The sequence below is a fragment of the Cervus elaphus genome, chromosome 32, assembly GCF_910594005.1.
Source record: "Cervus elaphus chromosome 32, mCerEla1.1, whole genome shotgun sequence".
Lineage (NCBI taxonomy): Eukaryota > Metazoa > Chordata > Mammalia > Artiodactyla > Cervidae > Cervus > Cervus elaphus.
In genome coordinates this window covers 5,406,846-5,434,122 of record NC_057846.1, presented here as the reverse complement: position 1 = coordinate 5,434,122, position 27,277 = coordinate 5,406,846, and positions in this window count along the sequence as shown.

Sequence of the window (27,277 nt, the reverse complement as noted above, 5' to 3'; positions counted from 1 at the left end):
GACACCGCGATGCCCTGACTCGATATAAGGCCGGATATCAATGCAGTGACTTGAATGCAGGCTCGTCTTGCATCTCCCTAGACGAAAGGATGTCGGAATCCCCTGTGGAGACCACAGAAAAGACCTAGTTCCCCACCTCATCGCGACCGGAGGCCTCACATCCTTTGAAAACTCCAGAGGTACGCGGAGATCACTGCCTCCAAAGGAGACGATGCCTGACTCCTCGTGAAACTTGATAGGAGTCCCAGGATTCCTGTGGCACGTGGAAAGGGACCCTTGGTCTCCCGCCTCAGCTGGAGAGGCGTCACAATTGCCCTGCCAAGCCTTGAGGAGAATCCCGAGTTGTCCCTCGCAACTAGGCAGGAGTCCTGACGTCGCTGAACAAACACGTGGGTGGAAGGGCCATCCCCGTCGTAACTCGAGAATATACCCCAGGTTCCCACCGCAACTCGAGAAGAACCATGAGACCTCCCCCTCTCCGCGAGATGAGGCCCGATTCCCCTGCACTGCATGCAGAGCAATTACGTGTTGCACATCACACATGAAAGGAGCCTTGATTTCCTTGATGGCACTCCAGAGAAAGCCCAAGAACACTGTTTCAAGGCTAGAGGGATCCTGAGGTCACTGTATCAACAGGAAAGAGCTCCGTCGGCCAAAAGTCAACTCGAGATGAGAGGTTAGTCCCTGGCTTCGACTCCAGAGGAATACCACCTTACCACAAGTATCTCAAGAGGAGGCTTCTCTCAGCTCTAGCTATGTGAGAGGGACCCTGAGATTGCGGCCTCATGTGGAATGGACACCACGATGCCCTGACTCGAAATAAGGCCGGATATCCCTGCAGTGACTTGAATGCAGGCTCATCTTGCATCTCCGAAGACGTAAGGTTGTCTGAATCCCCTGTGGAGACCACAGAGAAAGACCTAGTTCCCCACCTCATCGCGACCGGAGGCCTCACATCCTTTGAAAACTCCAGAGGTACGCGGAGATCAGTGCCTCCAAAGGAGACGAAGCCTGACTCCTCATGAAACTTGATAAGAGTCCCAGGATTCCTGTGGCACGTGGAAAGGGACCCTTGGTCTCCTGCCTCAGCTGGAGAGGCGTCCCAATTGCCCTGCCAAGCCTCGAGGAGAATCCCGAGTTTTCCCTCGCAACTAGGCAGGAGTCCTGACGTCGCTGAACAAACACGTGTGTGGAAGGGCCATCCCCGTCGTAACTCAAGAATATACCCCAGGTTCCCGCCGCAACTCGAGACAAACCATCAGACTTCCCCCTCGCCGCGAGATGAGCCCGATTCCCCTGCACTGCGTGCAGAGCAATTCCGTGTTGCACATCACACATGAAAGGAGCCTTGATTTCCTTGATGGCACTCCAGAGAAACCCCAAGAACACTGTTTCAAGGCTAGAGGGATCCTGAGGTCACTGTAGCAATACGAAAGAGCTCTGTGGACCAAAAATCAACTCGATATGAGAGGTTAGTCCCTGGCTTCGACTCCAGAGGAATACCACCTTACCACAAGCACCTCATGAGGAGGCTTCTCTCAGCTCTAGCTATGTGAGAGGGACAATGAGTTTGCGGCCTCAAGTGGAAAGGGCACCTCGATGCCCTGACTCGAAATAAGGCCGGATATGCCTGCAGTGACTTGAATGCAGGCTCGTCTTGCATCTCCCAAGACGAAAGGATGTCTGAATCCCCTGTGGAGACAACAGAGAAAGACTTAGTTACCCACCTCATCGCGACCGGAGGCCTCACATCCTTTGAAAACTCCAGAGGTACGCGGAGATTACTGCCTCCAAAGGAGCCGATGCCTGACTCCTCGTGAAACTTGATAGGAGTCCCAGGATTCCTGTGGCACGTGGAAAGGGACCCTTGGTCTCCCGCCTCAGCTGGAGAGGTGTCCCAATTGCCCTGCCAAGCCTCGAGGAGAATCCCGAGTTGTCCCTCGCAACTAGGCAGGAGTCCTGACGTCACTGAACAAACACGTGGGTGGAAGGGCCATCCCCGTCGTAACTCGAGAATATACCCCAGGTTCCCGCCGCAACTCGAGAAAAACCTTGAGACTTCCCCCTCGCCGTGAGATGAGGCCCGATTCCCCTGCATTGTGTGCAGAGCAATTCCGTGTTGCACATCACACATGAAAGGAGCCTTGATTTCCTTGATGGCACTCCAGAGAAACCCCAAGAACACTGTTTCAAGGCTAGAGGGATCCTGAGGTCACTGTAGCAACACAAAAGAGCTCCCTGGACCAAAAATCAACTCGAGATGAGAGGTTAGTCCCTGGCTTCGACTCCAGAGGAATACCACCTTACCACAAGCACCTCAAGAGGAGGCTTCTCTCAGCTCTAGGTATGTGAGAGGGACCCTGAGTTTGCGGCCACAAGTGGAATGGACACCGCGATGCCCTGACTGGAAATAATGCCGGATATCCATGCAGTGACTTGAATGCAGGCTCGACTTGCATTTCCCAAGACGAAAGGATGTCTGAATTCCCTGTGGAGACCACAGAGAAAGACCTAGTTCCCCACCTCATCGTGACCGGAGGCCTCACATCCTTTGAAAACTCCAGAGGTACGCGGAGATCAGTGCCTCCAAAGGAGCCGATGACTGACTCCTCGTGAAACTTGATAGGAGTCCCAGGATTCCTGTGGCACGTGGAAAGGGACCCTTGGTCTCCCGCATCAGCTGGAGAGGCGTCCCAATTGCCCTGCCAAGCCTCGAGGAGAATCCCGAGTTGTCCCTCGCAACTAGGCAGGAGTCCTGACGTCGCTGAACAAACACGTGTGTGGAAGGACCATCCCCGTCGTAACTCGAGAATATACCCCAGGTTCCCATCGCAACTCGAGAAAAACCATGAGACTTCCCCCTCGCTGCGAGATGAGGCCCGATTCCCCTGCACTGCATGCAGAGCAATTCCGTGTTGCACATCACACATGAAAGGAGCCTTGATTTCCTTGATGGCACTCCAGAGAAAGCCCAAGAACACTGTTTCAAGGCTAGAGGGATCCTGAGGTCACTGTATCAACAGGAAAGAGCTCCGTCGGCCAAAAGTCAACTCGAGATGAGAGGTTAGTCCCTGGCTTCGACATCAGAGGAATACCACCTTACCACAAGCACCTCAAGAGGAGGCTTCTCTCAGCTCTAGCTATGTGAGAGGGACCCTGAGATTGCGGCCTCATGTGGAATGGACACCACGATGCCCTGACTCGAAATAAGGCCGGATATCCCTGCAGTGACTTGAATGCAGGCTCGTCTTGCATCTCCGAAGACGTAAGGTTGTCTGAATCCCCTGTGGAGACCACAGAGAAAGACCTAGTTCCCCACCTCATCGCGACCGGAGGCCTCACATCCTTTGAAAACTCCAGAGGTACGCGGAGATCAGTGCCTCCAAAGGAGACGATGCCTGACTCCTTGTGAAAATTGATAAGAGTCCCAGGATTCCTGTGGCACGTGGAAAGGGACCCTTGGTCTCCCGAATCAGCTGGAGAGGCGTCCCAATTGCCCTGCTAAGCCTCGAGGAGAATCCCGAGTTGTCGCTCGCAACTAGGCAGGAGTCCTGACGTCGCTGAATAAACACGTGTGTGGAAGGGCCATCCCCGTCGTAACTCGAGAATATACCCCAGGTTCCCGCCGCAACTCGAGACAAACCATCAGACTTCCCCCTCGCCGCGAGATGAGGCCCGATTAACCTGCACTGCGTGCAGAGCAATTCCGTGTTGCACATCACACATGAAAGGAGCCTTGATTTCCTTGATGGCACTCCAGAGAAACCCCAAGAACACTGTTTCAAGGCTAGAGGGATCCTGAGGTCACTGTAGCAATACGAAAGAGCTCTGTGGACCAAGAATCAACTCGATATGAGAGGTTAGTCCCTGGCTTCGACTCCAGAGGAATACCACCTTACCACAAGCACCTCAAGAGGAGGCTTCTCTCAGCTCTAGGTATGTGAGAGGGACCCTGAGTTTGCGGCCTCAAGTGGAATGGACACCGCGATGCCCTGACCCTAAATAAGGCCGGATATCCCTGCAGTGACTTGAATGCAGGCTCGACTTGCATCTCCCAAGACGAAAGGATGTCTGAATCCCCTGTGGAGACCACAGAGAAAGACCTAGTTCCCCACCTCATCGTGACCGGAGGCCTCACATCCTTTGAAAACTCCAGAGGTACGTGGAGATCAGTGCCTCCAAAGGAGCCGATGCCTGACTCCTCGTGAAACTTGATAAGAGTCCCAGGATTCCTGTGGCACGTGGAAAGGGACCCTTGGTCTCCCGCCTCAGCTGGAGAGGCGTCCCAATTGCCCTGCCAAGCCTCGAGGAGAATCCCGAGTTGTCCCTCGCAACTAGGCAGGAGTCCTGACTTCGCTGAACAAACACGTGTGTGGAAGGGCCATCCCCGTCGTAACTCGAGAATATCCCCCAGGTTCCCGCCGCAACTCGAGAAAAACCATGAGACTTCCCCCTCGCCGCGAGATGAGGCCCGATTAACCTGCACTGCGTGCAGAGCAATTCCGTGTTGCACATCACACATGAAAGGAGCCTTGATTTCCTTGATGGCACTCCAGAGAAACCCCAAGAACACTGTTTCAAGGCTAGAGGGATCCTGAGGTCACTGTAGCAACACGAAAGAGCTCCGTGGACCAAAAATCAACTCGAGATCAGAGGTTAGTCCCTGGCTTCGACTCCAGAGGAAACCACCTTACCCCAAGCACCTGAAGAGGAGGATTCTCTCAGCTCTAGGTATGTGAGAGGGACCCTGAGTTTGTGGCCTCAAGTGGAATGGACACCGCGATGCCCTGACTCGATATAAGGCCGGATATCCCTGCAGTGACTTGAATGCAGGCTCGTCTTGCATCTCCCAAGACGAAAGGATGTCTGAATCCCCTGTGGAGACCACAGAGAAAGACCTAGTTCCCCACCTCATCGCGACCGGAGGCCTCACATCCTTTGAAAACTCCAGAGGCACGCGGAGATCAGTGCCTCCAAAGGAGACGATGCCTGACTCCTCGTGAAACTTGATAGGAGTCCCAGGATTCCTGTGGCACGTGGAAAGGGACCCTTGGTTTCCCGCCTCAGCTGGAGAGGCGTCCCAATTGCCCTGCCAAGCCTCGAGGAGAATCCCGAGTTGTCCCTCGCAACTAGGCAGGAGTCCTGACGTCGCTGAACAAACACGTGGGTGGAAGGGCCATCCCCGTCGTAACTCGAGAATATACCCCAGCTTCCCGCCGCAACTCGAGAAAAACCATGAGACTTCCCCCTCGCTGAGAGATGAGGCCCGATTCCCCTGCACTGCATGCAGAGCAATTCCGTGTTGCACATCACACATGAAAGGAGCCTTGATTTCCTTGATGGCACTCCAGAGAAAGCCCAAGAACACTGTTTCAAGGCTAGAGGGATCCTGAGGTCACTGTAGCAAAACGAAAGAGCTCCGTGGACCAAAATTCAACTCGAGATGAGAGGTTAGTCCCTGGCTTCGACTCCAGAGGAATACCACCTTACCACAAGCACCTCAAGAGGAGGCTTCTCTCAGCTCTAGCTATGTGAGAGGGACCCTGAGATTGCGGCGTCAAGTGGAATGGACACCGCGATGCCCTGACTCGATATAAGGCCGGATATCCCTGCAGTGACTTGAATGCAGGCTCGTCATGCATCTCCCAAGACGAAAGGATGTCTGAATCCCCTGTGGAGACCACAGAGAAAGACCTAGTTCCCCACCTCATCGCGACCGGAGGCCTCACATCCTTTGAAAACTCCAGAGGTACGCGGAGATCCGTGCCTCCAAAGGAGACGATGCCTGACTCCTCGTGAAACTTGATAGGAGTCCCAGGATTCCTGTGGCACGTGGAAAGGGACCCTTGGTCTCCCGCCTCAGCTGGAGAGGCGTCCCAATTGCCCTGCCAAGCCTCGAGGAGAATCCCGAGTTGTCCCTCGCAACTAGGCAGGAGTCCTGACGTCGCTGAACAAACACGTGGGTGGAAGGGCCATCCCCGTCGTAACTCGAGAATATACCCCAGGTTCCCGCCGCAACTCGAGAAAAACCATGAGACTTCCCCCTCGCCGTGAGATGAGGCCCGATTCCCCTGCACTGTGTGCAGAGCAATTCCGTGTTGCACATCACACATGAAAGGAGCCTTGATTTCCTTGATGGCACTCCAGAGAAACCCCAAGAACACTGTTTCAAGGCTAGAGGGATCCTGAGGTCACTGTAGCAACACAAAAGAGCTCCGTGGACCAAAAATCAACTCGAGATGAGAGGTTAGTCCCTGGCTTCGACTCCAGAGGAATACCACCTTACCACAAGCACCTCAAGAGGAGGCTTCTCTCAGCTCTAGGTATGTGAGAGGGACCCTGAGTTTGCGGCCTCAAGTGGAATGGACACCGCGATGCCCTGACCCTAAATAAGGCCGGATATCCCTGCAGTGACTTGAATGCAGGCTCGACTTGCATCTCCCAAGACCAAAGGATGTCTGAATCCCCTGTGGAGACCACAGAGAAAGACATAGTTCCCCACCGCATTGTGACCGGAGGCCTCACATCCTTTGAAAATTCCAGAGGTACGCGGAGATCAGTGCCTCCAAAGGAAACGATGCCTGACTCCTCGTGAAACTTGATGGGAGTCCCAGGAATCCTGTGGCACGTGGAAAGGGACCCTTGGTCTCCCGCCTCAGCTGGAGAGGCGTCCCAATTGCCCTGCCAAGCCTCGAGGAGAATCCCGAGTTGTCCCTCGCAACTAGGCAGGAGTCCTGACATCGCTGAACAAACACGTGTGTGGAAGGGCCATCCCCGTCGTAACTCGAGAATATACCCCAGGTTCCCACAGCAACTCGAGAAAAACCATGAGACTTCCCCCTCGCCGCGAGATGAGGCCCGATTAACCTGCACTGCGTGCAGAGCAGGTCCGTGTTGCATATCACACATGAAAGGAGCCTTGATTTCCTTGATGGCACTCCAGAGAAACCCCAAGAACACTGTTTCAAGGCTAGAGGGATCCTGAGGTCACTGTAGAAACACGAAAGAGCTCCGTGGACCAAAAATCAACTCGAGATGAGAGGTTAGTCCCTGGCTTCGACTCCAGAGGAATACCACCTTACCACAAGCACCTCAAGAGGAGGCTTCTCTCAGCTCTAGGTATGTGAGAGGGACGCTGAGTTTGCGGCATAAAGTGGAATGGACACCGCGATGCCCTGACCCGAAATAAGGCCGGATATCCCTGCAGTGACTTGAATGCAGGCTCGTCTTGCATCTCCCAAGACGAAAGGATGTCTGAATCCCCTGTGGAGACCACAGAGAAAGACCTAGTTCCCCACCTCATCGCGACCGGAGGCCTCACATCCTTTGAAAACTCCAGAGGTACGCGGAGATCAGTGCCTCCAAAGGAGACGATGCCTGACTCCTCGTGAAACTTGATAGGAGTCCCAGGATTCCTGTGGCACGTGGAAAGGGACCCTTGGTCTCCCGCATCAGCTGGAGAGGCGTCCCAATTGCCCTGCCAAGCCTCGAGGAGAATCCCAGTTGTCCCTCGCAACTAGGCAGGAGTCCTGACGTCGCTGAACAAACACGTGGGTGGAAGGGCCATCCCCGTCGTAACTCGAGAATATACCCCAGGTTCCCAGGGCAACTCGAGAAAAACCATGAGACTTCCCCCTCGCCGCGAGATGAGGCCCGATTAACCTGCACTGCGTGCAGAGCAATTCCGTGTTGCACATCACACATGAAAGGAGCCTTGATTTCCTTGATGGCACTCCAGAGAAACCCCAAGAACACTGTTTCAAGGCTAGAGGGATCCTGAGGTCACTGTAGCAAAACGAAAGAGCTCCGTGGACCAAAATTCAACTCGAGATGAGAGGTTAGTCCCTGGCTTCGACTCCAGAGGAATACCACCTTACCACAAGCACCTCAAGAGGAGGCTTCTCTCAGCTCTAGCTATGTGAGAGGGACCCTGAGATTGTGGCCTCAAGTGGAATGGACACCGCGATGCCCTGACTCGATATAAGGCCGGATATCAATGCAGTGACTTGAATGCAGGCTCGTCTTGCATCTCCCAAGACGAAAGGATGTCTGAATCCCCTGTGGAGACCACAGAAAAGACCTAGTTCCCCACCTCATCGCGACCGGAGGCCTCACATCCTTTGAAAACTCCAGAGGTACGCGGAGATCACTGCCTCCAAAGGAGACGATGCCTGACTCCTCGTGAAACTTGATAGGAGTCCCAGGATTCCTGTGGCACGTCGAAAGGGACCCTTGGTCTCCCGCCTCAGCTGGAGAGGCGTCACAATTGCCCTGCCAAGCCTTGAGGAGAATCCCGAGTTGTCCCTCGCAACTAGGCAGGAGTCCTGACGTCGCTGAACAAACACGTGGGTGGAAGGGCCATCCCCGTCATAACTCGAGAATATACCCCAGGTTCCCACCGCAACTCGAGAAAAACCATGAGACCTCCCCCTCTCCGCGAGATGAGGCCCGATTCCCCTGCACTGCATGCAGAGCAATTACGTGTTGCACATCACACATGAAAGGAGCCTTAATTTCCTTGATGGCACTCCAGAGAAAGCCCAAGAACACTGTTTCAAGGCTAGAGGGATCCTGAGGTCACTGAATCAACAGGAAAGAGCTCCGTCGGCCAAAAGTCAACTCGAGATGAGAGGTTAGTCCCTGGCTTCGACTCCAGAGGAATACCACCTTACCACAAGCACCTCATGAGGAGGCTTCTCTCAGCTCTAGCTATGTGAGAGGGACAATGAGTTTGCGGCCTCAAGTGGAAAGGGCACTTCGATTCCCTGACTCGAAATAAGGCCGGATATCCCTGCAGTGACTTGAAGGCAGGCTCGTCTTGCATCTCCCAAGACGAAAGGATGTCTGAATCCCCTGTGGAGACAACAGAGAAAGACCTAGTTACCCACCTCATCGCGACCGGAGGCCTCACATCCTTTGAAAACTCCAGAGGTACGCGGAGATTACTGCCTCCAAAGGAGACGATGCCTGACTCCTCGTGAAACTTGATAGGAGTCCCAGGATTCCTGTGGCACTTGGAAAGGGACCCATGGTCTCCCGCCTCAGCTGGAGAGGTGTCCCAATTGGCCTGCCAAGCCTCGAGGAGAATCCCGAGTTGTCCCTCGCAACTAGGCAGGAGTCCTGACTTCGCTCAACAAACACGTGTGTGGAAGGGCCATCCCCGTCGTAACTCGAGAATATACCCCAGGTTCCCGCCGCAACTCGAGAAAAACCATGAGACTTCCCCCTCGCCGCGAGATGAGGCCCGATTAACCTGCACTGCGTGCAGAGCAATTCCGTGTTGCACATCACACATGAAAGGAGCCTTGATTTCCTTGATGGCACTCCAGAGAAACCCCAAGAACACTGTTTCAAGGCTAGAGGGATCCTGAGGTCACTGTCACAACACGAAAGAGCTCCGTGGACCAAAAATCAACTCGAGATCAGAGGTTAGTCCCTGGCTTCGACTCCAGAGGAAACCACCTTACCCCAAGCACCTCAAGAGGAGGATTCTCTCAGCTCTAGGAATGTGAGAGGGACCCTGAGTTTGTGGCCTCAAGTGGAATGGACACCGCGATGCCCTGACTCGATATAAGGCCGGATATCAATGCAGTGACTTGAATGCAGGCTCGTCTTGCATCTCCCTAGACGAAAGGATGTCGGAATCCCCTGTGGAGACCACAGAAAAGACCTAGTTCCCCACCTCATCGCGACCGGAGGCCTCACATCCTTTGAAAACTCCAGAGGTACGCGGAGATCACTGCCTCCAAAGGAGACGATGCCTGACTCCTCGTGAAACTTGATAGGAGTCCCAGGATTCCTGTGGCACGTGGAAAGGGACCCTTGGTCTCCCGCCTCAGCTGGAGAGGCGTCACAATTGCCCTGCCAAGCCTTGAGGAGAATCCCGAGTTGTCCCTCGCAACTAGGCAGGAGTCCTGACGTCGCTGAACAAACACGTGGGTGGAAGGGCCATCCCCGTCGTAACTCGAGAATATACCCCAGGTTCCCACCGCAACTCGAGAAGAACCATGAGACCTCCCCCTCTCCGCGAGATGAGGCCCGATTCCCCTGCACTGCATGCAGAGCAATTCCGTGTTGCACATCACACATGAAAGGAGCCTTGATTTCCTTGATGGCACTCCAGAGAAAGCCCAAGAACACTGTTTCAAGGCTAGAGGGATCCTGAGGTCACTGTATCAACAGGAAAGAGCTCCGTCGGCCAAAAGTCAACTCGAGATGAGAGGTTAGTCCCTGGCTTCGACTCCAGAGGAATACCACCTTACCACAAGTATCTCAAGAGGAGGCTTCTCTCAGCTCTAGCTATGTGAGAGGGACCCTGAGATTGCGGCCTCATGTGGAATGGACACCACGATGCCCTGACTCGAAATAAGGCCGGATATCCCTGCAGTGACTTGAATGCAGGCTCATCTTGCATCTCCGAAGACGTAAGGTTGTCTGAATCCCCTGTGGAGACCACAGAGAAAGACCTAGTTCCCCACCTCATCGCGACCGGAGGCCTCACATCCTTTGAAAACTCCAGAGGTACGCGGAGATCAGTGCCTCCAAAGGAGACGAAGCCTGACTCCTCATGAAACTTGATAAGAGTCCCAGGATTCCTGTGGCACGTGGAAAGGGACCCTTGGTCTCCCGCCTCAGCTGGAGAGGCGTCCCAATTGCCCTGCCAAGCCTCGAGGAGAATCCCGAGTTTTCCCTCGCAACTAGGCAGGAGTCCTGACGTCGCTGAACAAACACGTGTGTGGAAGGGCCATCCCCGTCGTAACTCGAGAATATACCCCAGGTTCCCGCCGCAACTCGAGACAAACCATCAGACTTCCCCCTCGCCGCGAGATGAGCCCGATTCCCCTGCACTGCGTGCAGAGCAATTCCGTGTTGCACATCACACATGAAAGGAGCCTTGATTTCCTTGATGGCACTCCAGAGAAACCCCAAGAACACTGTTTCAAGGCTAGAGGGATCCTGAGGTCACTGTAGCAATACGAAAGAGCTCTGTGGACCAAAAATCAACTCGATATGAGAGGTTAGTCCCTGGCTTCGACTCCAGAGGAATACCACCTTACCACAAGCACCTCATGAGGAGGCTTCTCTCAGCTCTAGCTATGTGAGAGGGACAATGAGTTTGCGGCCTCAAGTGGAAAGGGCACCTCGATGCCCTGACTCGAAATAAGGCCGGATATCCCTGCAGTGACTTGAATGCAGGCTCGTCTTGCATCTCCCAAGACGAAAGGATGTCTGAATCCCCTGTGGAGACAACAGAGAAAGACTTAGTTACCCACCTCATCGCGACCGGAGGCCTCACATCCTTTGAAAACTCCAGAGGTACGCGGAGATTACTGCCTCCAAAGGAGCCGATGCCTGACTCCTCGTGAAACTTGATAGGAGTCCCAGGATTCCTGTGGCACGTGGAAAGGGACCCTTGGTCTCCCGCCTCAGCTGGAGAGGTGTCCCAATTGCCCTGCCAAGCCTCGAGGAGAATCCCGAGTTGTCCCTCGCAACTAATCAGGAGTCCTGACGTCACTGAACAAACACGTGTGTGGAAGGGCCATCCCCGTCGTAACTCGAGAATATACCCCAGGTTCCCGCCGCAACTCGAGAAAAACCTTGAGACTTCCCCCTCGCCGTGAGATGAGGCCCGATTCCCCTGCATTGTGTGCAGAGCAATTCCGTGTTGCACATCACACATGAAAGGAGCCTTGATTTCCTTGATGGCACTCCAGAGAAACCCCAAGAACACTGTTTCAAGGCTAGAGGGATCCTGAGGTCACTGTAGCAACACAAAAGAGCTCCCTGGACCAAAAATCAACTCGAGATGAGAGGTTAGTCCCTGGCTTCGACTCCAGAGGAATACCACCTTACCACAAGCACCTCAAGAGGAGGCTTCTCTCAGCTCTAGGTATGTGAGAGGGACCCTGAGTTTGCGGCCACAAGTGGAATGGACACCGCGATGCCCTGACTGGAAATAATGCCGGATATCCATGCAGTGACTTGAATGCAGGCTCGACTTGCATTTCCCAAGACGAAAGGATGTCTGAATTCCCTGTGGAGACCACAGAGAAAGACCTAGTTCCCCACCTCATCGTGACCGGAGGCCTCACATCCTTTGAAAACTCCAGAGGTACGCGGAGATCAGTGCCTCCAAAGGAGCCGATGCCTGACTCCTCGTGAAACTTGATAAGAGTCCCAGGATTCCTGTGGCACGTGGAAAGGGACCCTTGGTCTCCCGCCTCAGCTGGAGAGGCGTCCCAATTGCCCTGCCAAGCCTCGAGGAGAATCCCGAGTTGTCCCTCGCAACTAGGCAGGAGTCCTGACTTCGCTGAACAAACACGTGTGTGGAAGGGCCATCCCCGTCGTAACTCGAGAATATCCCCCAGGTTCCCGCCGCAACTCGAGAAAAACCATGAGAATTCCCCCTCGCCGCGAGATGAGGCCCGATTAACCTGCACTGCGTGCAGAGCAATTCCGTGTTGCACATCACACATGAAAGGAGCCTTGATTTCCTTGATGGCACTCCAGAGAAACCCCAAGAACACTGTTTCAAGGCTAGAGGGATCCTGAGGTCACTGTAGCAACACGAAAGAGCTCCGTGGACCAAAAATCAACTCGAGATCAGAGGTTAGTCCCTGGCTTCGACTCCAGAGGAAACCACCTTACCCCAAGCACCTGAAGAGGAGGATTCTCTCAGCTCTAGGTATGTGAGAGGGACCCTGAGTTTGTGGCCTCAAGTGGAATGGACACCGCGATGCCCTGAATCGATATAAGGCCGGATATCCCTGCAGTGACTTGAATGCAGGCTCGTCTTGCATCTCCGAAGACGTAAGGTTGTCTGAATCCCCTGTGGAGACCACAGAGAAAGACCTAGTTCCCCACCTCATCGCGACCGGAGGCCTCACATCCTTTGAAAACTCCAGAGGTACGCGGAGATCAGTGCCTCCAAAGGAGACGATGCTTGACTCCTCGTGAAACTTGATAAGAGTCCCAGGATTCCTGTGGCACGTGGAAAGGGACCCTTGGTCTCCTGCCTCAGCTGGAGAGGCGTCCCAATTGCCCTGCCAAGCCTCGAGGAGAATCCCGAGTTGTCCCTCGCAACTAGGCAGGAGTCCTGACGTCGCTGAACAAACACGTGTGTGGAAGGGCCATCCCCGTCGTAACTCGAGAATATACCCCAGGTTCCCGCCGCAACTCGAGACAAACCATCAGACTTCCCCCTCGCCGCGAGATGAGCCCGATTCCCCTGCACTGCATGCAGAGCAATTCCGTGTTGCACATCACACATGAAAGGAGCCTTGATTTCCTTGATGGCACTCCAGAGAAACCCCAAGAACACTGTTTCAAGGCTAGAGGGATCCTGAGGTCACTGTAGCAATACGAAAGAGCTCTGTGGACCAAAAATCAACTCGATATGAGAGGTTAGTCCCTGGCTTCGACTCCAGAGGAATACCACCTTACAACAAGCACCTCATGAGGAGGCTTCTCTCAGCTCTAGCTATGTGAGAGGGACAATGAGTTTGCGGCCTCAAGTGGAAAGGGCACCTCGATGCCCTGACTCGAAATAAGGCCGGATATCCCTGCAGTGACTTGAATGCAGGCTCGTCTTGCATCTCCCAAGACGAAAGGATGTCTGAATCCCCTGTGGAGACAACAGAGAAAGACCTAGTTACCCACCTCATCGCGACCGGAGGCCTCACATCCTTTGAAAACTCCAGAGGTACGCGGAGATTACTGCCTCCAAAGGAGACGATGTCTGACTCCTCGTGAAACTTGATAGGAGTCCCAGGATTCCTGTGGCACGTGGAAAGGGACCCTTGGTCTCCCGCCTCAGCTGGAGAGGTGTCCCAATTGCCCTGCCAAGCCTCGAGGAGAATCCCGAGTTGTCCCTCGCAACTAGGCAGGAGTCCTGACGTCACTGAACAAACACGTGGGTGGAAGGGCCATCCCCGTCGTAACTCGAGAATATACCCCAGGTTCCCGCCGCAACTCGAGACAAACCATCAGACTTCCCCCTCGCCGTGAGATGAGGCCCGATTCCCCTGCATTGTGTGCAGAGCAATTCCGTGTTGCACATCACACATGAAAGGAGCCTTGATTTCCTTGATGGCACTCCAGAGAAACCCCAAGAACACTGTTTCAAGGCTAGAGGGATCCTGAGGTCACTGTAGCAACACAAAAGAGCTCCCTGGACCAAAAATCAACTCGAGATGAGAGGTTAGTCCCTGGCTTCGACTCCAGAGGAATACCACCTTACCACAAGCACCTCAAGAGGAGGCTTCTCTCAGCTCTAGGTATGTGAGAGGGACCCTGAGTTTGCGGCCACAAGTGGAATGGACACCGCGATGCCCTGACTGGAAATAATGCCGGATATCCATGCAGTGACTTGAATGCAGGCTCGACTTGCATCTCCCAAGACGAAAGGATGTCTGAATCCCCTGTGGAGACCACAGAGAAAGACCTAGTTCCCCACCTCATCGTGACCGGAGGCCTCACATCCTTTGAAAACTCCAGAGGTACGCGGAGATCAGTGCCTCCAAAGGAGCCGATGCCTGACTCCTCGTGAAACTTGATAAGAGTCCCAGGATACCTGTGGCACGTGGAAAGGGACCCTTGGTCTCCCGCCTCAGCTGGAGAGGCGTCCCAATTGCCCTGCCAAGCCTCGAGGAGAATCCCGAGTTGTCCCTCGCAACTAGGCAGGAGTCCTGACGTCGCTGAACAAACACGTGTGTGGAAGGGCCATCCCCGTCGTAACTCGAGAATATCCCCCAGGTTCCCGCCGCAACTCGAGAAAAACCATGAGACTTCCCCCTCGCCGCGAGATGAGGCCCGATTAACCTGCACTGCGTGCAGAGCAATTCCGTGTTGCACATCACACATGAAAGGAGCCTTGATTTCCTTGATGGCACTCCAGAGAAACCCCAAGAACACTGTTTCAAGGCTAGAGGGATCCTGAGGTCACTGTAGCAACACGAAAGAGCTCCGTGGACCAAAAATCAACTCGAGATCAGAGGTTAGTCCCTGGCTTCGACTCCAGAGGAAACCACCTTACCCCAAGCACCTGAAGAGGAGGATTCTCTCAGCTCTAGGTATGTGAGAGGGACCCTGAGTTTGTGGCCTCAAGTGGAATGGACACCGCGATGCCCTGACTCGATATAAGGCCGGATATCCCTGCAGTGACTTGAATGCAGGCTCGTCTTGCATCTCCCAAGACGAAAGGATGTCTGAATCCCCTGTGGAGACCACAGAGAAAGACCTAGTTCCCCACCTCATCGCGACCGGAGGCCTCACATCCTTTGAAAACTCCAGAGGTACGCGGAGATCAGTGCCTCCAAAGGAGACGATGCCTGACTCCTCGTGAAACTTGATAGGAGTCCCAGGATTCCTGTGGCACGTGGAAAGGGACCCTTGGTCTCCCGCCTCAGCTGGAGAGCCGTCCCAATTGCCCTGCCAAGCCTCGAGGAGAATCCCGAGTTGTCCCTCGCAACTAGGCAGGAGTCCTGACGTCGCTGAACAAACACGTGGGTGGAAGGGCCATCCCCGTCGTAACTCGAGAATATACCCCAGGTTCCCAGGGCAACTCGAGAAAAACCATGAGACTTCCCCCTCGCCGCGAGATGAGGCCCGATTAACCTGCACTGCGTGCAGAGCAATTCCGTGTTGCACATCACACATGAAAGGAGCCTTGATTTCCTTGATGGCACTCCAGAGAAACCCCAAGAACACTGTTTCAAGGCTAGAGGGATCCTGAGGTCACTGTAGCAAAACGAAAGAGCTCCGTGGACCAAAATTCAACTCGAGATGAGAGGTTAGTCCCTGGCTTCGACTCCAGAGGAATACCACCTTACCACAAGCACCTCAAGAGGAGGCTTCTCTCAGCTCTAGCTATGTGAGAGGGACCCTGAGATTGTGGCCTCAAGTGGAATGGACACCGCGATGCCCTGACTCGATATAAGGCCGGATATCAATGCAGTGACTTGAATGCAGGCTCGTCTTGCATCTCCCAAGACGAAAGGATGTCTGAATCCCCTGTGGAGACCACAGAAAAGACCTAGTTCCACACCTCATCGCGACCGGAGGCCTCACATCCTTTGAAAACTCCAGAGGTACGCGGAGATCACTGCCTCCAAAGGAGACGATGCCTGACTCCTCGTGAAACTTGATAGGAGTCCCAGGATTCCTGTGGCACGTCGAAAGGGACCCTTGGTCTCCCGCCTCAGCTGGAGAGGCGTCACAATTGCCCTGCCAAGCCTTGAGGAGAATCCCGAGTTGTCCCTCGCAACTAGGCAGGAGTCCTGACGTCGCTGAACAAACACGTGGGTGGAAGGGCCATCCCCGTCATAACTCGAGAATATACCCCAGGTTCCCACCGCAACTCGAGAAAAACCATGAGACCTCCCCCTCTCCGCGAGATGAGGCCCGATTCCCCTGCACTGCATGCAGAGCAATTACGTGTTGCACATCACACATGAAAGGAGCCTTAATTTCCTTGATGGCACTCCAGAGAAAGCCCAAGAACACTGTTTCAAGGCTAGAGGGATCCTGAGGTCACTGTATCAACAGGAAAGAGCTCCGTCGGCCAAAAGTCAACTCGATATGAGAGGTTAGTCCCTGGCTTCGACATCAGAGGAATACCACCTTACCACAAGTACCTCAAGAGGAGGCTTCTCTCAGCTCTAGCTATGTGAGAGGGACCCTGAGATTGCGGCCTCATGTGGAATGGACACCACGATGCCCTGACTCGAAATAAGGCCGGATATCCCTGCAGTGACTTGAATGCAGGCTCATCTTGCATCTCCGAAGACGTAAGGTTGTCTGAATCCCCTGTGGAGACCACAGAGAAAGACCTAGTTCCCCACCTCATCGTGACTGGAGGCCTCACATCCTTTGAAAACTCCAGAGGTACGCGGAGATCAGTGCCTCCAAAGGAGACGAAGCCTGACTCCTCGTGAAACTTGATAAGAGTCCCAGGATTCCTGTGGCACGTGGAAAGGGACACTTGGTCTCCTGCCTCAGCTGGAGAGGCGTCCCAATTGCCCTGCCAAGCCTCGAGGAGAATCCCGAGTTGTCCCTCGCAACTAGGCAGGAGTCCTGACGTCGCTGAACAAACACGTGTGTGGAAGGGCCATCCCCGTCGTAACTCGAGAATATAACCCAGGTTCCCGCCGCAACTCGAGACAAACCATCAGACTTCCCCCTCGCCGCGAGATGAGCCCGATTCCCCTGCACTGCATGCAGAGCAATTCCGTGTTGCACATCACACAGGAAAGGAACCTTGATTTCCTTGATGGCACTCCAGAGAAACCCCAAGAACACTGTTTCAAGGCTAGAGGGATCCTGAGGTCACTGTAGCAATACGAAAGAGCTCTGTGGACCAAGAATCAACTCGATATGAGAAGTTAGTCCCTGGCTTCGACTCCAGAGGAATACCACCTTACCACAAGCACCTCATGAGGAGGCTTCTCTCAGCTCTAGCTATGTGAGAGGGACAATGAGTTTGCGGCCTCAAGTGGAAAGGGCACCTCGATGCCCTGACTCGAAATAAGGCCGAATATCCCTGCAGTGACTTGAATGCAGGCTCGTCTTGCATCTCCCAAGACGAAAGGATGTCTGAATCCCCTGTGGAGACAACAGAGAAAGACCTAGTTACCCACCTCATCGCGACCGGAGGCCTCACATCCTTTGAAAACTCCAGAGGTACGCGGAGATTACTGCCTCCAAAGGAGACGATGCCTGACTCCTCGTGAAACTTGATAGGAGTCCCAGGATTCCTGTGGCACGTGGAAAGGGACCCTTGGTCTCCCGCCTCAGCTGGAGAGGTGTCCCAATTGCCCTGCCAAGCCTCGAGGAGAATCCCGAGTTGTCCCTCGCAACTAGGCAGGAGTCCTGACGTCACTGAACAAACACGTGGGTGGAAGGGCCATCCCCGTCGTAACTCGAGAATATACCCCAGGTTCCCGCCGCAACTCGAGAAATACCATGAGACTTCCCCCTCGCCGTGAGATGAGGCCCGATTCCCCTGCATTGTGTGCAGAGCAATTCCGTGTTGCACATCACACATGAAAGGAGCCTTGATTTCCTTGATGGCACTCCAGAGAAACCCCAAGAACACTGTTTCAAGGCTAGAGGGATCCTGAGGTCACTGTAGCAACACAAAAGAGCTCCCTGGACCAAAAATCAACTCGAGATGAGAGGTTAGTCCCTGGCTTCGACTCCAGAGGAATACCACCTTACCACAAGCACCTCAAGAGGAGGCTTCTCTCAGCTCTAGGTATGTGAGAGGGACCCTGAGTTTGCGGCCACAAGTGGAATGGACACCGCGATGCCCTGACTGGAAATAATGCCGGATATCCATGCAGTGACTTGAATGCAGGCTCGACTTGCATCTCCCAAGACGAAAGGATGTCTGAATCCCCTGTGGAGACCACAGAGAAAGACCTAGTTCCTCACCTCATCGTGACCGGAGGCCTCACATCCTTTGAAAACTCCAGAGGTACGCGGAGATCAGTGCCTCCAAAGGAGCCGATGCCTGACTCCTCGTGAAACTTGATAGAGTCCCAGGATTCCTGTGGCACGTGGAAAGGGACCCTTGGTCTCCCGCCTCAGCTGGAGAGGCGTCCCAATTGCCCTGCCAAGCCTCGAGGAGAATCCCGAGTTGTCCCTCGCAACTAGGCAGGAGTCCTGACTTCGCTGAACAAACACGTGTGTGGAAGGGCCATCCCCGTCGTAACTCGAGAATATCCCCCAGGTTCCCGCCGCAACTCGAGAAAAACCATGAGACTTCCCCCTCGCCGCGAGATGAGGCCCGATTAACCTGCACTGCGTGCAGAGCAATTCCGTGTTGCACATCACACATGTAAGGAGCCTTGATTTCCTTGATGGCACTCCAGAGAAACCCCAAGAACACTGTTTCAAGGCTAGAGGGATCCTGAGGTCACTGTAGCAACACGAAAGAGCTCCGTGGACCAAAAATCAACTCGAGATCAGAGGTTAGTCCCTGGCTTCGACTCCAGAGGAAACCACCTTACCCCAAGCACCTGAAGAGGTGGATTCTCTCAGCTCTAGGTATGTGAGAGGGACCCTGAGTTTGTGGCCTCAAGTGGAATGGACACCGCGATGCCCTGACTCGATATAAGGCCGGATATCCCTGCAGTGACTTGAATGCAGGCTCGTCTTGCATCTCCGAAGACGTAAGGTTGTCTGAATCCCCTGTGGAGACCACAGAGAAAGACCTAGTTCCCCACCTCATCGCGACCGGAGGCCTCACATCCTTTGAAAACTCCAGAGGTACGCGGAGATCAGTGCCTCCAAAGGAGACGATGCTTGACTCCTCGTGAAACTTGATAAGAGTCCCAGGATTCCTGTGGCACGTGGAAAGGGACCCTTGGTCTCCTGCCTCAGCTGGAGAGGCGTCCCAATTGCCCTGCCAAGCCTCGAAGAGAATCCCGAGTTGTCCCTCGCAACTAGGCAGGAGTCCTGACGTCGCTGAACAAACACGTGTGTGGAAGGGCCATCCCCGTCGTAACTCGAGAATATACCCCAGGTTCCCGCCGCAACTCGAGACAAACCATCAGACTTCCCCCTCGCCGCGAGATGAGCCCGATTCCCCTGCACTGCGTGCAGAGCAATTCCGTGTTGCACATCACACAGGAAAGGAGCCTTGATTTCCTTGATGGCACTCCAGAGAAACCCCAAGAACACTGTTTCAAGGCTAGAGGGATCCTGAGGTCACTGTAGCAATACGAAAGAGCTCTGTGGACCAAAAATCAACTCGATATGAGAGGTTAGTCCCTGGCTTCGACTCCAGAGGAATACCACCTTACCACAAGCACCTCATGAGGAGGCTTCTCTCAGCTCTAGCTATGTGAGAGGGACAATGAGTTTGCGGCCTCAAGTGGAAAGGGCACCTCGATGCCCTGACTCGAAATAAGGCCGGATATCCCTGCAGTGACTTGAATGCAGGCTCGTCTTGCATCTCCCAAGACGAAAGGATGTCTGAATCCCCTGTGGAGACAACAGAGAAAGACCTAGTTACCCACCTCATCGCGACCGGAGGCCTCACATCCTTTGAAAACTCCAGAGGTACGCGGAGATTACTGCCTCCAAAGGAGACGATGCCTGACTCCTCGTGAAACTTGATAGGAGTCCCAGGATTCCTGTGGCACGTGGAAAGGGACCCTTGGTCTCCCGCCTCAGCTGGAGAGGCGTCCCAATTGCCCTGCCAAGCCTCGAGGAGAATCCCGAGTTGTCCCTCGCAACTAGGCAGGAGTCCTGACGTCACTGAACAAACACGTGGGTGGAAGGGCCATCCCCGTCGTAACTCGAGAATATACCCCAGGTTCCCGCCGCAACTCGAGAAAAACCATGAGACTTCCCCCTCGCCGTGAGATGAGGCCCGATTCCCCTGCATTGTGTGCAGAGCAATTCCGTGTTGCACATCACACATGAAAGGAGCCTTGATTTCCTTGATGGCACTCCAGAGAAACCCCAAGAACACTGTTTCAAGGCTAGAGGGATCCTGAGGTCACTGTAGCAACACAAAAGAGCTCCCTGGACCAAAAATCAACTCGAGATGAGAGGTTAGTCCCTGGCTTCGACTCCAGAGGAATACCACCTTACCACAAGCACCTCAAGAGGAGGCTTCTCTCAGCTCTAGGTATGTGAGAGGGACCCTGAGTTTGCGGCCACAAGTGGAATGGACACCGTGATGCCCTGACTGGAAATAATGCCGGATATCCATGCAGTGACTTGAATGCAGGCTCGACTTGCATCTCCCAAGACGAAAGGATGTCTGAATCCCCTGTGGAGACCACAGAGAAAGACCTAGTTCCCCACCTCATCGTGACTGGAGGCCTCACATCCTTTGAAAACTCCAGAGGGACGCGGAGATCAGTGCCTCCAAAGGAGCCGATGCCTGACTCCTCGTGAAACTTGATAAGAGTCCCAGGATTCCTGTGGCACGTGGAAAGGGACCCTTGGTCTCCCGCCTCAGCTGGAGAGGCGTCCCAATTGCCCTGCCAAGCCTCGAGGAGAATCCCGAGTTGTCCCTCGCAACTAGGCAGGAGTACTGACGTCGCTGAACAAACACGTGGGTGGAAGGGCCATCCCCGTCGTAACTCGAGAATATACCCCAGGTTCCCACCGCAACTCGAGAAAAACCATGAGACTTCCCCCTTGCTGAGAGATGAGGCCCGATTCCCCTGCACTGCATGCAGAGCAATTCCGTGTTGCACATCACACATGAAAGGAGCCTTGATTTCCTTGATGGCACTCCAGAGAAACCCCAAGAACACTGTTTCAAGGCTAGAGGGATCCTGAGGTCACTGTAGCAAAACGAAAGAGCTCCGTGGACCGAAATTCAACTCGAGATGAGAGGTTAGTCCCTGGCTTCGACTCCAGAGGAATACCACCTTACCACAAGCACCTCAAGAGGAGGCTTCTCTCAGCTCTAGCTATGTGAGAGGGACCCTGAGATTGCGGCCTCAAGTGGAATGGACACCGCGATGCCCTGACTCGAAATAAGGCCGGATATCCCTGCAGTGACTTGAATGCAGGCTCGTCTTGCATCTCCCAAGACGAAAGGATGTCTGAATCCCCTGTGGAGACCACAGAGAAAGACCTAGTTCCCCATCTCATCGCGACCGGAGGCCTCACATCCTTTGAAAACTCCAGAGGTACGCGGAGATCAGTGCCTCCAAAGGAGACGATGCCTGACTCCTCTGAAAATTGATAGGAGTCCCAGGATTCCTGTGGCACGTGGAAAGGGACCCTTGGTCTCCCGCCTCAGCTGGAGAGGCCTCCTAATTGCCCTGACAAGCCTCGAGGAGAATCCCGAGTTGTCCCTCGCAACTAGGCAGGAGTCCTGACGTCGCTGAACAAACACGTGGGTGGAAGGGCCATCCCCGTCGTAACTCGAGAATATACCCCAGGTTCCCGCCGCAACTCGAGACAAACCATGAGACTTCCCCCTCGCCGCGAGATGAGCCCGATTCCCCTGCACTGCGTGCAGAGCAATTCCGTGTTGCACATCACACAAGAAAGGAGCCTTGATTTCCTTGATGGCACTCCAGAGAAACCCCAAGAACACTGTTTCAAGGCTAGAGGGATCCTGAGGTCACTGTAGCAACACGAAAGAGCTCCGTGGACCAAGAATCAACTCGATATGAGAGGTTAGTCCCTGGCTTCGACTCCAGAGGAATACCACCTTACCACAAGCACCTCATGAGGAGGCTTCTCTCAGCTGTAGCTATGTGAGAGGGACCCTGAGTTTGCGGCCTCAAGTGGAATGGACACTGCGATGCCCTGAGGCGAAATAAGGCCGGATATCCCTGCAGTGACTTGAATGCAGGCTCGTCTTGCATCTCCCAAGATGAAAGGATGTCTGAATCCCCTGTGGAGACCACAGAGAAAGACCTAGTTCCCCACCTCATCGCGACCGGAGGCCTCACATCCTTTGAAAACTCCAGAGGTACGCGGAGATCAGTGCTTCCAAAGGAGACGATGCCTGACTCCTCGTGAAACTTGATAGGAGTCCCAGGATTCCTGTGGCACGTGGAAAGGGACACTTGGTCTCCCGCCTCAGCTGGAGAGGCGTCCCAAATGCACTGCCAAGCCTCGAGGAGAATCCCGAGTTGTCCCTCGCAACTAGGCAGGAGTCCTGACATCGCTGAACAAACACGTGGGTGGAAGGGCCATCCCCGTTGTAACTCGAGAATATACCCCAGGTTCCCACTGCAACTCGAGAAAAAACATGAGACTTCCCCCTCGCCGTGAGATGAGGCCCGATTCCCCTGCACTGCGTGCAGAGCAATTCCGTGTTGCACATCACACATGAAAGGAGCCTTGATTCCCTTGATGGCACTCCAGAGAAACCCCAAAAACACTGTTTCAAGGCTAGAGGGATCCTGAGGTCACTGTAGCAACACGAAAGAGCTCCGTGGACCAAGAATCAACTCGATATGAGAGGTTAGACCCTGGCTTCGACTCCAGAGGAATACCACCTTACCACAAGCACCTCAAGAGGAGGCTTCTCTCAGCTCTAGCTATGTGAGAGGGACAATGAGTTTGCGGCCTCAAGTGGAAAGGGCACCTCGATGCCCTGACTCAAAATAAGGCCGGATATCCCTGCAGTGACTTGAATGCAGGCTCGTCTTGCATCTCCCAAGACGAAAGGGTGTCTGAATCCCCTGTGGAGACAACAAAGAAAGAACTAGTTCCCCACCTCATCGCGACCGGAGGCCTCACATCGTTTGAAAACTCCAGAGGTAAGCGGAGATCACTGCCTCCAAAGGAGACGATGCCTGACTCCTCGTGAAACTTGATAGGAGTCCCAGGATTCCTGTGGCACGTGGAAAGGGACCCTTGGTCTCCCGCCTCAGCTGGAGAGGCGTCCCAATTGCCCTGCCAAGCCTCGAGGAGAATACCGAGTTGTTCCTTGCAACTAGGCAGGAGTCCTGACGTCGCTGAAGAAACACGTGAGTGGAAGGGCCATCCCCGTCATAACTCGAGAATATACCCCAGGTTCCCGCCGCAACTCGAGAAATACCATGAGACTTCCCCCTCGCCGTGAGATGAGGTCGGATTCCCCTGCACTGCATGCAGAGCAATACCGTGTTGCACATCAAACATGAAAGGAGCCTTGATTTCCTTGATGGCACTCCAGAGAAACCCCAAGAACACTGTTTCAAGGCTAGAGGGATCCTGAGGTCACTGTAGCAACAAGAAAGAGCTTCGTGTACCAAAAATCAACTCGAGATGAGAGGTTAGTCCCTGGCTTCGACTCCAGAGGAATACCACCTTACCACAAGCACCTCAAGAGGAGGCTTCTCTCAGCTCTAGCTATGTGAGAGGGACCCTGAGTTTGCGGCCTCAAGTGGAATGGACACCGCGATGCCCTGACTGGAAATAACGCCGGATATCCCTGCAGTGACTTGAATGCAGGCTCGTCTTGCATCTCCCAAGACGAAAGGATGTCAGAATCCCCCGTGGAGACCACAGAGAAAGACCTAGTTCCCCACCTCATCGCGACCGGAGGCCTCACATCCTTTGAAAACTCCAGAGGTACGCGGAGATCAGTGCCTCCAAAGGAGACGATGCCTGACTCCTCGTGAAACTTGATAGGAGTCCCAGGAATCCTGTGGCACGTGGAAAGGGACCCTTGGTCTCCCGCCTCACCTGGAGAGGCGTTCCAATTGCCCTGCAAGCCTCGAGGAGAATACCGAGTTGTCCGCCGCAATTAGGCAGGAGTCCTGACGTCGCTGAACAAACACGTGTGTGGAAGGGCCATCCCCGTCGTAACTGGAGAATATACCCCAGGTTCCCGCCGCAACTCGAGAAAAAACATGAGACTTCCGCCTCGCCGCGAGATGAGGCCCGATTCCCCTGCACTGCGTGCAGAGCAATGCCGTGTTGCACATCACACAGGAAAGGAGCCTTGATTTCCTTGATGGCACTCCAGAGAAACCCCAAGAACACTGTTTCAAGGCTAGAGGGATCCTGAGGTCCCTGTGGCAACACGAAAGAGCTCCGTGGACCTCAAATCAACTCGAGATGAGAGGTTAGTCCCTGGATTCGACTCCAGAGGAATACCACCTTACCACAAGCACCTCAAGAGGAGGCTTCTCTCAGCTCTAGGTATGTGAGAGGGACCCTGACTTTGCGGCCTCAAGTGGAATGGACACCGCGATGCCCTGACTCGAAATAAGGCCGGATATCCCTGCAGTGACTTGAATGCAGGCTCGTCTTGCATCTCCCAAGATGAAAGGAGGTCTGAATCCCCTGTGGAGACCACAGAGAAAGACCTCGGTCACCACCTCATCGTGACCGGAGGCATCACATCCTTTGAAAACTCCAGAGGCACGCGGAGATCAGTGCCTTCAAAGGAGACGATGCCTGACTCCTCGTGAAACTTGATAGGAGTCCCAGGATTCCTGTGGCACGTGGAAAGGGACTCTTAGTCTCCCGCCTCAGCTGGAGAGGCGTCCCAATTGCCCTGCCAAGCCTCGAGGAGAATCCCGAGTTGTCCCTCGCAACTAGGCAGGAGTCCTGACGTTGCTGAACAAACACGTGTGTGGAAGGGCCATCCCCGTCGTAACTCGAGAATATACCCCAGGTTCCCGCCGCAACTCGAGAAAAACCATGAGACGTCCCCCTCGCCGCGAGATGAGGCCAGATTCCCCTGCAGTGCGTGCAGAGCAATTCCGTGTTGCATATCACACATGAAAGGAGCCTTGATTTCCTTGATGGCACTCCAGAGAAACCCCAATAACACTGTTTCAAGGCTAGAGGGATCCTGAGGTCAGTGTAGCTACACGAAAGACCTCCGTGGACCAAAAATCAACTCAAGATGAGAGGTTAGTCCCTGGCTTCGACTCCAGAGGAAACCACCTTACCACAAGCACCTCAAGAGGAGGCTTCTCTCAGCTCTAGGTATGTGAGAGGGACCCTGAGTTTGCGGCCTCAAGTGGAATGGACACTGCGATTCCCTGACGCGAAATAAGGCCGGTTATCCCTGCAGTGACTTGAATGCAGGCTCGTCTTGCATCTCCCAAGATGAAAGGATGTCTGAATCCCCTGTGGAGACCACAGAGAAAGACCTAGTTCCCCACCTCATCGCGACCGGAGGCCTCACATCCTTTGAAAACTCCAAAGGTACGCGGAGATCAGTGCCTCCAAAGGAGACGATGCCTGACTCCTCGTGAAACTTGATAGGAGTCCCAGGATTCCTGTGGCACGTGGAAAGGGACCCTTGGTCTCCCGCCTCAGCTGGAGAAGCGTCCCAATTGCCCTGCCAAGCCTCGAGGAGAATCCCGAGTTGTCCCTCGCAACTAGGCAGTAGTACTGACGTCACTGAACAAACACGTGGGTGGAAGGGCCATCCCCGTCGTAACTCGAGAATATACCCCAGGTTCCCGCCGCAACTCGAGACAAACCATGAGACCTCCCCCTCGCCGCGAGATGAGGCCCGATTCCCCTGCACTGCATGCAGAGCAATTACGTGTTACACATCAAACATGAAAGGAGCCTTGATTTCCTTGATGGCACTCCAGAGAAAGCCCAAGAACACTGTTTCAAGGCTAGAGGGATCCTGAGGTCACTGTAGCAACACGAAAGAGCTCCGTCGGCCAAAAGTCAACTCGAGATGAGAGGTTAGTCCCTGGCTTTGACTCCAGAGGAATACCACCTTACCACAAGCACCTCAAGAGGAGGCTTCTCTCAGCTCTAGCTATCTGAGAGGGACCCTGAGTTTGCAGCCTCAAGTGGAATGGACACCACGATGCCCTGACTCGAAATGAGGCTGGATATCCCTGCAGTGCCTTGAATGCAGGCTCTTCTTGCATCTCCCAAGACGAAAGGATGTCTGAATTCCCTGTGGAGACCACAGAGAAAGACATAGTTCCCCACCTCATCGCGACCGGAGGCCTCACATCCTTTGAAAACTCCAGAGGTACGCGGAGATCAGTGCCTCCAAAGGAGACGATGCCTGACTCCTCGTGAAACTTGATAGGAGTCCCAGGATTCCTGTGGCACGTGGAAAGGGACCCTTGGTCTCCCGCTTCAGATGGAGAGGCGTCCCAAATGCCCTGCCAAGCCTCGAGGAGAATCCCGAGTTGTCCCTCGCAACTAGGCAGGAGTCCTGACGTCGCTGAACAAACACGTGGGTGGAGGGGCCATCCCCGTCGTAACTCGAGAATATACCCCAGGTTCCCACCGCAACTCGAGAAAAACCATGAGACTTCCCCCTCGCTGCGAGATGAGGCCCGATTCCCCTGCACTGCATGCAGAGCAATTCCGTGTTGCACATCACACATGAAAGGAGCCTTGATTTCCTTGATGGCACTCCAGAGAAAACCCAAGAACACTGTTTCAAGGCTAGAGGGATCCTGAGGTCACTGTAGCAACACGAAAGAGCTCCGAGGACCAAAATTCAACTCGAGATGAGAGGTTAGTCCCTGGCTTCGACTCCAGAGGAAAACCACCTTACCACAAGCACCTCAAGAGGAGGCTTCTCTCATCTCTAGCTATGTGAGAGGGACCCTGAGTTTGCGGCCACAAGTGAAATGGACACTGCGATGCCCTGACTAGAAATAAGGCCGGATATCCCTGCAGTGATTTGAATGCAGGCTCGTCTTGCATCTCCCAAGACGAAAGGATGTCTGAATCCCCTGTGGAGACCACAGAGAAAGACCTAGTTCCCCACCTCATCGCGACCGGAGGCCTCACATCCTTTGAAAACTCCAGAGGTACGCGGAGATCAGTGCCTCCAAAGGAGACGATGCCTAACTCCTCGTAAAAC